Source organism: Acipenser ruthenus, chromosome 14, assembly GCF_902713425.1.
Source record: "Acipenser ruthenus chromosome 14, fAciRut3.2 maternal haplotype, whole genome shotgun sequence".
In the NCBI taxonomy this organism is placed as follows: Eukaryota; Metazoa; Chordata; class Actinopteri; order Acipenseriformes; family Acipenseridae; genus Acipenser; species Acipenser ruthenus.
The window spans coordinates 2,361,604-2,377,048 of NC_081202.1; the positions used below are offsets into that span (position 1 = coordinate 2,361,604).

A 15,445-nucleotide genomic window follows, 5' to 3' on the forward strand; every position below is an offset into this window, starting at 1 on the left:
TTAGATGAAGCAACATCAATCCCCACGTGTGTAAAAGGGAAGTGCTGTTGAATTATTGCCAGCGTTTTCCATCTCCTGTTTCGACAAACAAGAGAACCATCTCAGTGCTGGGGTTCTCCATGGTTGAGGATAAGCTTGGTTGACAGCTAGTATATAGCTGTGCACGAGTCAGTGTTTGCAGAGATGAATCCCCTGCCTGTGGGCTTCTCCTGGATTAAATGACTTGAACTCTGAAGTTCTGCAGAGCAATGGCTCACAATATCTGCTGCTGCTCCGCGTATTCAATTTCTTTTGTGTCATTTGTGTGTGTGTGGGGGGGGGGTGTATGTGTTTAAAATAGATTGAATATATTTAGTAATATTCCCTGCAGTCCATGGGACTGTAAAAATGGTCATACACGAGCACTCCTTCCTTTAACTATACGTATATCATATAAGTATATTATATACTGCTTACAAAATACAACTAATTTTCATTGAAGAGAGAGAAAAGGCTGATGACGAGAATTTTGTGAGATACGGGTCTGATTTGGACTTTGCTGCTTTGAATTGACATAGAATTGGCAGGGAATTCCTCTTCTTCCAGCAGGTGATGTCAACAGTACCGCTATTAAACCACGGCAGAAATGTCTGGAATGGGTGTTGTTTGTGAAGCGAAGTGGTACACAGCAGGTGAAACTGGTGCTATGAAAGAAAGATCCTCAGCTGTCTTTAAAGTAATATATGTAATGTTTTCTTCAGCTGAGGCACTCATGTATTTTGTTTTTTCAGGTTCATGAGCGCGATGTCACGGTTGTGGTGTTTTTCATTATGCCAGCCAAGACGAACAACTTCAACGTGGAAACACTGAAGGGACAGGCCATCCGGAAGCAGCTGTGGTAAAGACGTCTGTCTGTTCTTGTGCTTTTGCTTCTTACTGAACCCGTGTTGAGTGCTTGTTCTACAGCTTCGGAGACTGGACTTCCATAGAGTGGAATTACAATGCTACCTTCCTCACATTATCATAGGTGTTGTTAAATGAATGAAGGTCACAAGCACGTTAGATTACAAGGCATAAATAGCCATGTAATTACAGTGTAATAATGTGGTAACTATCAATGGTTCCTGCACTTACATGGTAACTACTGTGCAAGTACATAGCAATGGCCAACACTGTGTTACCAGATGTCATTCTCAAGTTCTTTTCTGGTGCAAATTTGCTTCTGTTTAGAAAAATGTCCTTTTATGTGTGTGCCTATTGCTTGTGTTTAAAACATATTGGGATGGGTGATGCAAAATATACAGAGAAATGGCATTGCTCAAAAGCCTCCCTTTACTGTTTTACACAGGGATACTGCTCTCTCAGTTAAAGAGAAATTTGGAAAGAAGCTGTAAGAAGCATTGTTAAAGTGAGTGTTTCCTAATATCAAATTCATCATTACATTATTGAATGATGCTATGTGCTTATTGCACTCTGGCACACCCATCATCCCACTCTCCTGTCCATTTCAGGATTAGACCTGTCAGTAACTACTTTTTTTTTACTTACTAATCTGATGCTTGCTTTATAGAATCCTCCTTTCTGAGAAACCAGGACAAGATCTTTCACATGGGTGCTTCATTTCCATTTGTCATCCAGTGTACTGTGAAAGACCTCGGCCCTCAATCACTTGCCTTGTCCCATTGGTGAAAATGACCTTTTTCCCAATACATGGATAGTGGTATTGTAATTTAGAATGGCCAGATCTGGAATTAATGCATTTCTGGGTCCCAGGTTTCATCAACTGGAATGATGGTCCAGACTATTTAGTTTTGGGGTATCCCCATTCCTCCAGAACATTTTGAAGTAATCTGACCTAAATTATTACATTTACATTTTGAATCAATAAAAGAAAAAAGAAAACAACAACATTGGTTCATTTAAATTGATATAATTTGCAGCTTTAATTCAGAGCCCCTCAATGAATGGAGTGTACTTACTATCCTATGTTGTAAAACTTGATGGTATTTAGCATAAGTAAAAAATAATAATGTATTCTCATAGGAACAAATATGCATTAATAATAATGCTGTAATAATAACAATATAATAATGTATCTGTCCATAGTGGTTACAAATAAATTCAAATTGTATGATTTTATAAGTGTTTTGAGAGTGTGGACTGTTGAAAGTACTATGAATAGCATTTGCAGCTCTGGTTCGCTTAAAAAATGATATCCGTCTTTCCTGTTAAAACAAACATTGAAAACCTCTTACAAAACAATAAGCACGGTAACAGAAGCCTGTCAACACATTAAAAACCAGGCTGAGCAGTGCAGAGCCATTCCTGCTCTTAAAAGGGAGATGAGATGCTTAGAGTCACAATCTGAATTTCAAAGGCAAAGGCAAGGCCCACAGAGATTCTTTTAATAAAGAACGTCAGGAATATTTTTGAGGTTGAAATCCAAACAGCTCTATGCAAGAAAGGGTCAGCTACATCAGCGAGACTCCAACAGCTAATAAATACAGGTTTGTTTCAGACAGCAATAGAAAAAAAGTGTCTGGAGCACAAAAACATATAAACAAGCTCAGAAGAGAAAACAATCATCTGCTTTTATAAGCACACAATAAGAGCCGCATTCATGCACACTGGCACTGCAGCATACATTGAAACATCAGTTCAGAATTCAATAGGTGTACACTTTGAATAGCATCTGCTCCGCACTGGGATCCTGGTTGAATTGAAGAGCTCCGAGCAGGTACACGTTGAATAGCACCTGGAAACGGGGATGTAGGTTTCACAGCAGGTTCTCCTGGAAACGTGGATGTAGGTTTCTCATCAGGTTCTCCTGGAAACGTGGATGTAGGTTTCTCAGCGGGTTCTCCTGGAAACGTGGATGTAGGTTTCTCAGCAGGTTCTCCTGGAAACGTGGATGTAGGTTTCTCAGCAGGTTCTCCTGGAAACGTGGATGTAGGTTTCTCAGCAGGTTCTCCTGGAAACGTGGATGTAGGTTTCTCAGCAGATTCTCCTGGAAACATGGATGTAGGTTTCTCAGCAGGTTCTCCTGGAAACGTGGATGTAGGTTTCTCAGCGGGTTCTCCTGGAAACGTGGATGTAGGTTTCTTAGCAGGTTCTCCTGGAAACGTGGATGTAGGTTTCTCAGCAGATTCTCCTGGAAACGTGGATGTAGGTTTCTCAGCAGGTTCTCCTGGAAACGTGGATGTAGGTTTCTCAGCAGATTCTCCTGGAAACATGGATGTAGGTTTCTCAGCAGGTTCTCCTGGAAACGTGGATGTAGGTTTCTCAGCGGGTTCTCCTGGAAACGTGGATGTAGGTTTCTCAGCAGGTTTTCCTGGAAACGTGGATGTAGGTTTCTCAGCAGGTTCTCCTGGAAACGTGGATGTAGGTTTCTCAGCAGGTTCTCCTGGAAACGTGGATGTCGGTTTCTCAGCAGGTTCTCCTGGAAACGTGGATGTAGGTTTCTCAGCAGGTTCTCCTGGAAACGTGGATGTAGGTTTCTCAGCAGGTTCTGGAAACGTGGATGTAGGTTTCTCAGCAGGTTCTGGAAACGTGGATGTAGGTTTCTCAGCAGGTTTTGGAAACGTGGATGTAGGTTTCTCAGCAGGTTCTCCTGGAAACATGGATATTTTTGCATTTACCTCTGGATACACCGGCTCTTAGGGACTCTAGAGTTTATTTCCAGCAGTGTTGTGGTATTAACAGGTATTTCACTCTGTAAAGAAAACATGGTGCTAATAACACTTTGGAGTAAAAGTCTTTGTGAATATCCACCATAGCCTTCAAGAGTCCTAGTAAACTCTGTTTGTCACAGGGCTAATGCCTGCATGCTGCTTACATTTCATAGTGTTCCAGCGTTTCACAGGGGTCCACTTGGTGACTGCCAGTAGAGAGATTAAAGAGCTTCTTTATACACTCCTAACTGTGTCAAGGGTGGAAATTCAATACTTCCCAAGTTGCCCTTATTGCATTGTGAAAGCTGTGCATAAATGAGCTGCTCTGCAATATGCTAAATCTCTATTTACAAATCATTTCCACATGTTAATAGAGAGTGGAAATGTGTTGGTAATGTTAAACCAGTTTGCTGGTGGTGACGTTGGCATAAATAGAGTTGCTAAGTTTACTTAGGTTTAGAATGATTGAATGTATGGGAAAGCCTGTGCAGGAATGTATGGGAAAGGAGAAAATAAAACAATTCTCCACAGTAACCCTGTGTAACAGAGTAGTTAGGGGCTGGTTGCACTTGAATGGAGTAACAGCTGACTAATTAATGTCTATTATAATTTGTAAGATAACAGAAACAAACTGTAGTCTCTGAGCCTACTAGAGTATAAATACCAGGCATAGAGGCGACACAGACAGAGAAGCTCTCATTGTCTATCTCTCCAGGGGTTCAGGTAATCCAATCAATTGCTTATCTCTGTTAATACTAGTGGCACATATTGTATCTAAACAATAATATTCAACGTAGAACATAATGTGCTTGTTTGGAACTAATAAATGGTAAACATTGTTAAAATTTGAAACATGGTATAGTTTGGTATAGTATAGTGTCTCTATGTCTCCACTGTGTTAAGCTGCACACTGGGTTACCTGTCATTGCAGTGTCTCTGTGTCTCCACTATGTTAAGCTGCACACTGGGTTACCTGTCACTGCAGTGTCTCTGTGTCTCCACTGTGTTAAGCTGCACACTGGGTTACCTGTCACTGCAGTGTCTCTGTGTCTCTGTGTCTCCACTGTGTTAAGCTGCACACTGGGTTACCTGTCACTGCAGTGTCTCTGTGTCTCTGTGTCTCCACTGTGTTAAGCTGCACACTGGGTTACCTGTCACTGCAGTGTCTCTGTGTCTCCACTGTGCTCCTGCCCAGGTGAGTGTACAGTGATGGGGATCCCCAACTTCACCACCAACCTGTCTGGATTCGGCTGTTTCATGCAGGAGCACGTAGCCGACCCAGCTGCATATGGTAGGTATAAACAGACAGCTTGTACAATGTTGCTTTTGGTCTCAGTGCTTTTGGTAAGTGCAGTCCTTCTGTGAAAGGTACCTGAGATAGGTCAAATGTACCAGAATGCATTGCGATATGAGTTGAAAAGACTGAACTGTCCCAGTGAACATGGAGTCCTATGGTAACCCTATACTTACAAGCATCTGCCATTGTAATTTTTGCAAATTTAATTTTTTTTAAATCTATAATTTTCTAATCATTTACCATATCAATTTCATTTATGTAGCATCCATCATATACATAAAACGATGTTAAGCTTATATTTAAAAACATATAAATTAACACTGCATTGCGAATAGAACATGGAAGTTGGAGAACAAGATATTCTTGGAATTTACCATGGATTCAATTCAGTCTGATTTACTATGTGTGCCTGACCTTTATCTTCAATCTTTTTTTTTGTATCATTTTGGCTGGTTCTTGGTATTGAGTTATTGTCATTGGTTCTCTATATCTGTGTTCACCAGTCTGTGGACTGCCAATAACTGAACAGACTCATTATTAGAGCAACAGTACCCAGAACCACTCAGAATGATAACAAACTCCATAAAAACACAAGGGGCAGGTATATGGTGTGGTTGTGGCACCAGAGCTGACAGTGCTAATATCAACTGGTTTATCCATGGATTAAATGTAATCCACACAACCGGAGTTACAGCTGCCTCTCCTCCTCCAGGCATCTACATCCTGGACCGCCGGGTATTATGGGTCTGTAACAAGGTGATGTGTAACATGTGTGGGTCATCACTGAATTATACTGAGACAGACAAAAAAACAACGCTGACAGAACAAAATAAAAAGGTTTAACAACACCAATCTCGCAACACAAAACGAATCCCTCCACCCAAAACAAGTACCGTGCTGGTCTTTCCAGCATGTGTAGCATTTGTTTTCTTTTCATGTTCGTTTTACTTCTCCCGTCTCTCTCTCACGTTCTCTCCTCAGAACACCCACTAAAAGGAACGTTCCGCTCCAGGAACCTGCTGCTCTTCGTATCCCTCTCTATACTGTGGTGGGATCAACATCCCTTAAACTGACCGACTTCTGGGCTTCCGGAGTCCCAGCTCTCTCACAGAAACTCCTGTCTCTTCACATGGCCTTGGTTGGGCAATGCCTTCAAAAGCACCGTCTTGGAATGGAAGGGTTTTGTAGTAGTTGTCCTGTAGAGTGGACGCTCCGCTCCTTGATGCAAACAAAAGCTCCACTTAGCATCCATCTGTGTGTCAATGGCATTGCAGAAGCCCAGAGCTGTGGCACAGCCATTTTTTGAGCTCCATGCCGCATCCACGGTCACGCCCCCCGGACCTCTCGATCAGCTCAGCGCAGGGCAAGCCCACTGCTCATCTAGTCTCCTAGCAACACGTCTCCTGTTGCACGTTGCAGCTGCTTCCTCAAAGGTACACACATACTCCACGAATCAGCGACAGGGATCTCCTGGAAGGTATTGACAATGTCGACCCAGAGGACTTTCTCGACCTGAAAAAAGAAACAAGGACCAGGGGTCACAAATGGAGATTAGATAAAGGGGCATTCAAAACAGAAAATAGGAGGCACTTTTTTACACAGAGATTGTGAGGGTCTGGAACCAACTCTACAGTAATGTTGTTGAAGCTGACACCCTGGGATCCTTCAAGAAGCTGCTTGATGAGATTCTGGGATCAGTAAGCTACTAACAACCAAATGAGCAAGATGGGCCAAATGGCCTCCTCTCGTTAGTAAACTTTCTTATATTCTTATGTCATCCAAAATTATTATCAATTACAGCAAGCGTGCACAGTGTGCTCTTTTTCAATATCATGAACTTTGCAGTAGGATATGTTAATATTTTTTAATCGCATGCTTTGTACGCTTTCAGAAAATGAAGATCATTTTGGACGGTTTCTTTACAGTGTTACTGGTCCCCCCTTTTTAAAAATCTTTTGATCCTGCATAAAATGTGTTCAAATTTGACACCACAAAATACTCAGGCCCATATTTTCAAAGCGCTTGCTCCAGTCATTGAGGGAGAGCAGTCTCATCCAGCAGGGTCGTCCATAGAAGGGCATTGCTTTCCAACTGATATTATTAGCCTTACAGTGCATTTATCACCAGTCAATGATAATGCTTCTTATAAGCCAGTAAATACTGCACTGGCCCATTAACTTTTAGCGGATTATCAAGGAACTGATTCAGCTGTCAATAGATAATGTCATCATTCATTCACATCCAATGCAGACTCAGCTAAATATAGACATCAGTCCTCACTTACATATAACCATCAGTCTGACCAACAAGAAATGCAAAGAATGTGATAGTGGGCTGTTTTATCTGGCATGCCATCAACACAAAACCTTACAAATCTATTTAAATAAAAAGAAATACAAAAAAATGGTCAAATACATCTCAAATGGACCACAAGCTTCAAGACGACATCACATAGGGGAATTCTCTTTGTATGCAGTGTATCGATGTACCCCAATTCTCAACGCGTCCATTTCACCCTAATTCTATTCTTCATACTCTTATTCTTTATAACGTGCTTCCAGAGCTTTGCAGTGTCTCGGTTTCACAGTTAATGTTTTCCAATTAACCTTCCGACTGTCTCTTAGCTCTACAAATCTCACTGCCCTTTTATCAATGGATTATCGATTACACATCTGAAGAGGCTTGTTTGATGTTGTTGGTTGTCAAGCTGTTCCATTGATGTACTGGCTGCTAGCACTTAAAAAAAAATACAGTCAGCTCAAATAGAAAATGAATGTGCCGGAGCTTTATGTGTTGGGATCTTAATCTTCAGCTTTTACAGTCACCATCAGAACACTTCGGGACAAACTGCTGTACTAAATATTGAAGCTGCTTCCTGGGTTTCAATGTGATGCCACATTTATCTTGACGATTCCAATACCCCACAAACGCAATAAATCACAGGATGATTTGTCTTCTGTGGTGTTAATCTCAGCCACAGATTCGATTGCAGTTTGTGCTGAAGTAGTTGTGAGCGTAGGTGTGTGGAGGAGAGCAGTCACTTAGTTTGAGGCTTAAACTGGGACAGATGCACTAGGGCAATCAATCTGCCCAAGTAGAAGCATTGAGAAAGTTAAGGAAGGAAAATTGTGTAAGGTCAAAAAAAGTTAAGGCAGCTAATACAGCAATGGGCAGTACTGCGATACCTATATAAAAGGCTCCTGGCATCCACAGTATGAAAGGGTCACCTGCCTATTATGACCACTAATATATTCCTATTCCAATACCATTGCTACCAGATCTGATCCGTCATTTATTATCCATTACACTATGTAACACAATTTTTGTTCCTGGGTAGTAAGTGTTATTTCCTAATTGCTTATGCCTCAAAAGTATAGAAAATGGCCATTATTCCCCACAAACTTTGCTTTTGTGACCAGGACAGTGATATTTTGAAATTTACCTATTTCCAATGAGAAAACGGGAGAATTTTTGTCTTTTTGTTCACATAAAGTCAGAAAAAAACAACATATGAATCCAAATTAACATGTATTTATACTAAAGTAATACAAAAATGACTACAAAAGATTTAGAAGTGAGTAGTTTTTCGAGATTTACAATTGTACTGTAAATCACTTTCACGAATCAGCCCCGAAATGTAGTCTCCCATCATGTTCTCGTTATACTGTCCTTGGTAGCGGCGTTCAAAGTCCAGTATATCCTGGTGGAAGCGCTCGCCTTGCTCCTCCGAGTACGGTCCCATGTTCTCCTTGAATTTATCAAGATGAGCATCAAGGATATGGACTTTGAGGGACATCCTACAGCCCATTGTGCCGTAGTTCTTCACCAGAGTCTCAACCAGCTCCACATAGTTTTCGGCCTTGTGATTGCCCAGGAAGCCCCGAACCACTGCAACAAAGCTGTTCCAAGCCGCTTTCTCCTCACTAGTGAGCTTCTTGGGGAATTCATTGCACTCCAGGATCTTCTTTATCTGTGGTCCGACGAAGACACCGGCTTTGACCTTTGCCTCAGACAGCTTAGGGAAGAAGTCTTGAAGGTACTTGAAGGCAGCCGACTCCTTATCTAGAGCTCTGACAAATTGTTTCATAAGGCCCAATTTGATGTGCAGTGGTGGCATCAGCACCTTCCGGGGGTCCACCAGTGGCTCCCACTTGACATTGTTCCTCCCCACAGAGAACTCGGTCCGCTGTGGCCAGTCCCGCCTGTGGTAGTGCACCTTGGTGTCCCTGCTGTCCCAAAGGCAAAGATAGCAGGGAAACTTGGTAAAACTGCCTTGGAGACCCATCAGGAATGCCACCATTTTGAAGTCTCCTATGACCTTGATGCCATCTCAGAAAAATGCAGATATGTATCCACTTAGGCAGCTGGAACTAAACTGAACTGGTGGGCTTAAGGCCCCTGTATTTATACTACTATTTATATTACTGGAAAGTTCTAGAAAGTTCTAGAAGTTACTCCAAGTTTACTCAGCACTGAATCTATCTGGAATGTTCTGGAAAATAGGTAAATTTCAAAATATCACTGTCCTGGTCACAAAAGCAAAGTTTGTGGGGAATAATAGCCATTTTCTATACTTTTGAGGCATAAGCAATTAGGAAATAACACTTACTACCCAGGAACAAAAAAAAAAAAAAAATTGTTACACTGTGTTATCAATAATGACAAGTTAATTTCACACCAGACGCCTTTGCTACTCGAACATTCTAGTAATGAAGAAGAAGGTATAGTACAAATTCTACGGAGTAGACGCTGTAAGGGGATGCCAAACTCATGTGTGTGCACAGTACAGACATGAAATATACATCATGTATGGATGAAAGAAAGGTGTCTGCCCCACGACAGCACCACTGCTGGGAAGTAAATTAATCACTGTATTGATCAGTCACTGATTAGATCAAAGTTAAAGATGACAAACTGGCTTCACCTTAACAGAGTCAGAGAGTTGCAAGAATGCTGTTAAGCTAGTAGGAAATGTTAACATGTATTTGTAAAGACTTGGTTATGAACCCCTGAATGCGACTCAACAGTGACGCTGTCATGTCCAGACACCATCCTCTCATGCTTTATAACACTGATATATAGAAGGTATTGCTGCTTTTCTTTCAGTATTACATGCATGCATGGCACCTCATGCTGAGCAGAGCTTTTCCTGAGAAGTTCAAGATGGGTCCGACAGCCCCTCCACAGGTAGGAGACACAATCCCAGCACTGAAGTTACACTAACAGCCCCTCCACAGGTAGGAGACACAATCCCAGCACTGAAGTTACACTGACAGCCCCTCCACTGATGAAGTTACACTGACAGCCCCTCCACAGGTGGGATACACAATCCCAGCACTGAAGTTACACTGACAGCCCCTCCACAGGTAGGAGACACAATCCCAGCACTGAAGTTACACTGACAGCCCCTCCACAGGTAGGAGACACAATCCCAGCACTGAAGTTACACTGACAGCCCCTCCACAGGTGGGATACACAATCCCAGCACTGAAGTTACACTGACAGCCCCTCCACAGGTAGGAGACACAATCCCAGCACTGAAGTTACACTGACAGCCCCTCCACAGGTAGGAGACACAATCCCAGCACTGAAGTTACACTGACAGCCCCTCCACAGGTAGGAGACACAATCCCAGCACTGAAGTTACACTGACAGCCCCTCCACAGGTAGGAGACACAATCCCAGCACTGAAGTTACACTGACAGCCCCTCCACAGGTAGGAGACACAATCCCAGCACTGAAGTTACACTGACAGCCCCTCCACAGGTAGGAGACACAATCCCAGCACTGAAGTTACACTGACAGCCCCTCCACAGGTAGGAGACACAATCCCAGCACTGAAGTTACACTGACAGCCCCTCCACAGGTGGGATACACAATCCCCGCACTGAAGTTACACTGACAGCCCCTCCACAGGTAGGAGACACAATCCCAGCACTGAAGTTACACTGACAGCCCCTCCACAGGTGGGAGACACAATCCCAGCACTGAAGTTACACTGACAGCCCCTCCACAGGTAGGAGACACAATCCCAGCACTGAAGTTACACTGACAGCCCCTCCACAGGTGGGATACACAATCCCAGCACTGAAGTTACACTGACAGCCCCTCCACAGGTAGGAGACACAATCCCAGCACTGAAGTTACACTGACAGCCCCTCCACAGGTGGGATACACAATCCCAGCACTGAAGTTACACTGACAGCCCCTCCACAGGTAGGAGACACAATCCCAGCACTGAAGTTACACTGACAGCCCCTCCACAGGTAGGAGACACAATCCCAGCACTGAAGTTACACTGACAGCCCCTCCACAGGTAGGAGACACAATCCCAGCACTGAAGTTACACTGACAGCCCCTCCACTGATGAAGTTACACTGACAGCCCCTCCACAGGTGGGATACACAATCCCAGCACTGAAGTTACACTGACAGCCCCTCCACAGGTGGGATACACAATCCCCGCACTGAAGTCACACTGACAGCCCCTCCACAGGTAGGAGACACAATCCCAGCACTGAAGTTACACTGACAGCCCCTCCACAGGTGGGATACACAATCCCAGCACTGAAGTTACACTGACAGCCCCTCCACAGGTAGGAGACACAATCCCAGCACTGAAGTTACACTGACAGCCCCTCCACAGGTAGGAGACACAATCCCAGCACTGAAGTTACACTGACAGCCCCTCCACAGGTAGGAGACACAATCCCAGCACTGAAGTTACACTGACAGCCCCTCCACAGGTGGGATACACAATCCCAGCACTGAAGTTACACTGACAGCCCCTCCACAGGTAGGAGACACAATCCCAGCACTGAAGTTACACTGACAGCCCCTCCACAGGTGGGATACACAATCCCAGCACTGAAGTCACACTGACAGCCCCTCCACAGGTAGGAGACACAATCCCAGCACTGAAGTTACACTGACAGCCCCTCCACAGGTAGGAGACACAATCCCCGCACTGAAGTTACACTGACAGCCCCTCCACAGGTGGGATACACAATCCCAGCACTGAAGTTACACTGACAGCCCCTCCACAGATGAAGTTACACTGACAGCCCCTCCACAGGTGAAGTTACACTGACAGCCCCTCCACAGATGAAGTCACACTGACAGCCCCTCCACAGATGAAGTTACACTGACAGCCCCTCCACAGATGAAGTTACACTGACAGCCCCTCCACAGATGAAGTCACACTGACAGCCCCTCCACAGATGAAGTCACACTGACAGCCCCTCCACAGGTAGGAGACACAATCCCAGCACTGAAGTCACACTGACAGCCCCTCCACAGATGAAGTCACACTGACAGCCCCTCCACAGATGAAGTCACACTGACAGCCCCTCCACAGATGAAGTTACACTGACAGCCCCTCCACAGATGAAGTCACACTGACAGCCCCTCCACAGATGAAGTCACACTGACAGCCCCTCCACAGGTAGGAGATACAATCCCAGCACTGAAGTTACACTGACAGCCCCTCCACAGATGAAGTTACACTGACAGCCCCTCCACAGATGAAGTTACACTGACAGCCCCTCCACAGATGAAGTCACACTGACAGCCCCTCCACAGATGAAGTCACACTGACAGCCCCTCCACAGGTAGGAGACACAATCCCAGCACTGAAGTCACACTGACAGCCCCTCCACAGATGAAGTCACACTGACAGCCCCTCCACAGATGAAGTCACACTGACAGCCCCTCCACAGGTAGGAGACACAATCCCAGCACTGAAGTCACACTGACAGCCCCTCCACTGATGAAGTTACACTGACAGCCCCTCCACAGATGAAGTCGTGCTAAATCACTTAGTTGCTTTACTGTGCCTTTTCCTTTTTATGATTTTTCAATTATTTTTTTTTCTTTTTCTTTTACTGTCTGATGTTTTCTGAGTTGTGGTGCTTTGACTCAAGTTTTATAATGAATTGAGCCGTATCTATGCACAGGATGACACCTGTACGCATGGTACGATTTTGTCAAATCCACAGGTTTGATTGGTTGATTTCTTGTATGTGGATTCTAATATAGCATATGATTCTGTCAATACTGCTCTTACTCCAGCTCAGAGAGAGGACATCAGTAATTATCCTGGAGTGTAGCCCTTTGCTATAATCTGTTTGTTTGTGTCTTCCTGAGGTGTTAACCTAATGAAGCCTTTGGATCCTTGATCCACAGCTGAGGGATGGGCAGGCTGAGACATTAAAAGACAGGCAGGGCTGTGCACAAGTTAAATGTTAAAAACGGAATTAGATTCCTCTACAGTAATTGAAGTGACATTTTGCCCTGTGAATGGTGGAGTGTCAGTGCGGGGGATCTGCCCTTTTCTTTGCTTAATGACCCGGTCAAGGCTATAGCTCAGTTCCTTGGCGTTAACATGATTAAAGTGACAAGCAGGTAGAAAATTCGATGGACGGACAGCCAAACAGAAAAAACAAATAGATTTAGGCTCATCTGGTCTGACTCACTGATGCACCTCCAAGCACAATTTACTGATTATTCACATGGAACAGTCTCAAAGGTGAAGACTCTGGAACAGGAACACTCAAAAACAAATCAAAATCCATGCAGACTCGGAATCTCAAATCACTGCCTTCCTAGCAGCCCATGGTGGACCCATTGACAGTGTTAGAGCAAAGTGGCCACAGAATGTTTATAGGCAGAGTGCTTGGCCCCATATAGAAGCACCATCCTGAATCTGCTTTTCTGTGTTTCAGACGGAGGGCTTCCATTTCCCCAGGCCGTCATCAGTGCCACCCTCCCCCTCAGCCTCTGTTCACTCAACCCCTCACCACAGCGACGAGGAAGAGGAGGATGACGAGGAGAGGTATGATGAGGAAGAGGAGGCCAAGAAGGACAGGCAGAACATCAAGGGGCCCTTCACTGGGGGGGAGGTCCCGCACTAGTGCTACCTTCAGCCAGCTTACACTGCAGCTGCTGTGCAAAGCATGACACCCCTGCAGAGCCAGGACCCAGGGCTACTCGACATCCACTGCATTCCCTCATACTAAACTCCTTACCTGTTTAATGTAGAATGATGTATGTTCTGTGTGTTTCTACTGTATAGTGCTGAGTCCATAGCAAAAAAAGACTGTAGCAGAAACAACAATAGAGAATGATAGAGAAAAACACATCATAGGATGCTAATCGGGTAAGACATTGAATATTAGAAAATTGTTGATAATCCATACAATGGACCCATTCATTCTAACAATGACACTTTAACCATTCAATCTTTTCATCAGCAGTCTTCGGTGACTTTAATCCATATGTAATTTGTAAAAAAAATATTTTAAATTTATTCGCCAATGGTTTTATTTACACCGGTTTTCTCCCCAATTTGGAATGCACAATTATTATTTTTTTTATCCCGGTTCACCGCTGCAACACCCGGGCGACTCAGGAAATGGAGGCTGAAACACACATCCTCTGAAATGTGTTCCTGCCAATCTGTCATTTTTTGCACTGTGAATTCACAGCGAAGCCAACAGACCTATAGTGCTGGAGGACAACACAGATCTGAATGGCTCCACTGCAGACCCGCAGGCACCCTATCAGCCACAGGGGTCACTGGTGCGCGGTGAACTGTGGATTGCCCTGCCGACCTAAGCCCTCCCTACCGGGGCGGCGCTCGGCCAATTGTGCGCCGTCCCCTAGGAACCCCTGGTCACGGTTGGCAATGACATAGTCTGGATTTGAACCTGCGATCTCCAGGCTATAGGGATCATCCTGCACTCCATGCAGAGTGCCTTTACTGGATGCGCCACACGGGAGCCCCCAAAAGTGGTAATTTTGTTACTTTCTGTTCAAACCCATTTAATGTTCAAATGTAAGGTGGCTGCATAATTTAAGATGACTTTTGACTATTTTAATGTTTGTTACAGATTCCTGTGACAAATACTATTAAAATGACTTTGATAAAGCATAGCTTCCATGCCACCCCCCTGTCTTCTAGACGTGTACTCTCTGGGTCAAATAAATTATAATGAACCTCGATGAGTCTGCATGGTAAGACTATGTAAGGACTAGGGCTTTCAATTGATCAAAGATGTTAGACAAATTAGAAATATTTTACAGGAATTATAAGATGTGTGACTACAGTATGCTGAACTATTAAAAGAAGCGTCTAAGATTCTTTGGCAACAGTTTGGACTAGTATTTTCAATGTCTTCCATTGCTTTTAGTTTTACATATTGTACTTTTGAATTTAAAAATGTGTGAATGAGCCATGAACATATATATATATATATATATATATATATATATATATATATATATATATATATATATATATATATATATACAGACATGCTCAAATTTGTTGGTACCCCTCCACAAAAAACGAAGAATGCACAATTTTCTCTGAAATAACTTGAAACTGACAAAAGTAATTGGCATCCACCATTGTTTATTCCATATTTAATAGAAATCAGACTTTGCTTTTGATTTTTTATTCAACATAATATTGTAAATAATAAAACAAATGAAAATGA

General features: G+C 43.6%; 1 pseudogene; it reads left to right on the forward strand.

The window, feature by feature from the left end:
- LOC117419721 (glycogen [starch] synthase, liver-like) overlaps positions 1-15,172 on the forward strand; it is a 29,131-nt pseudogene extending 13,959 nt beyond the window's left edge.
- Positions 15,173-15,445: the final 273 nt, after the last annotated feature.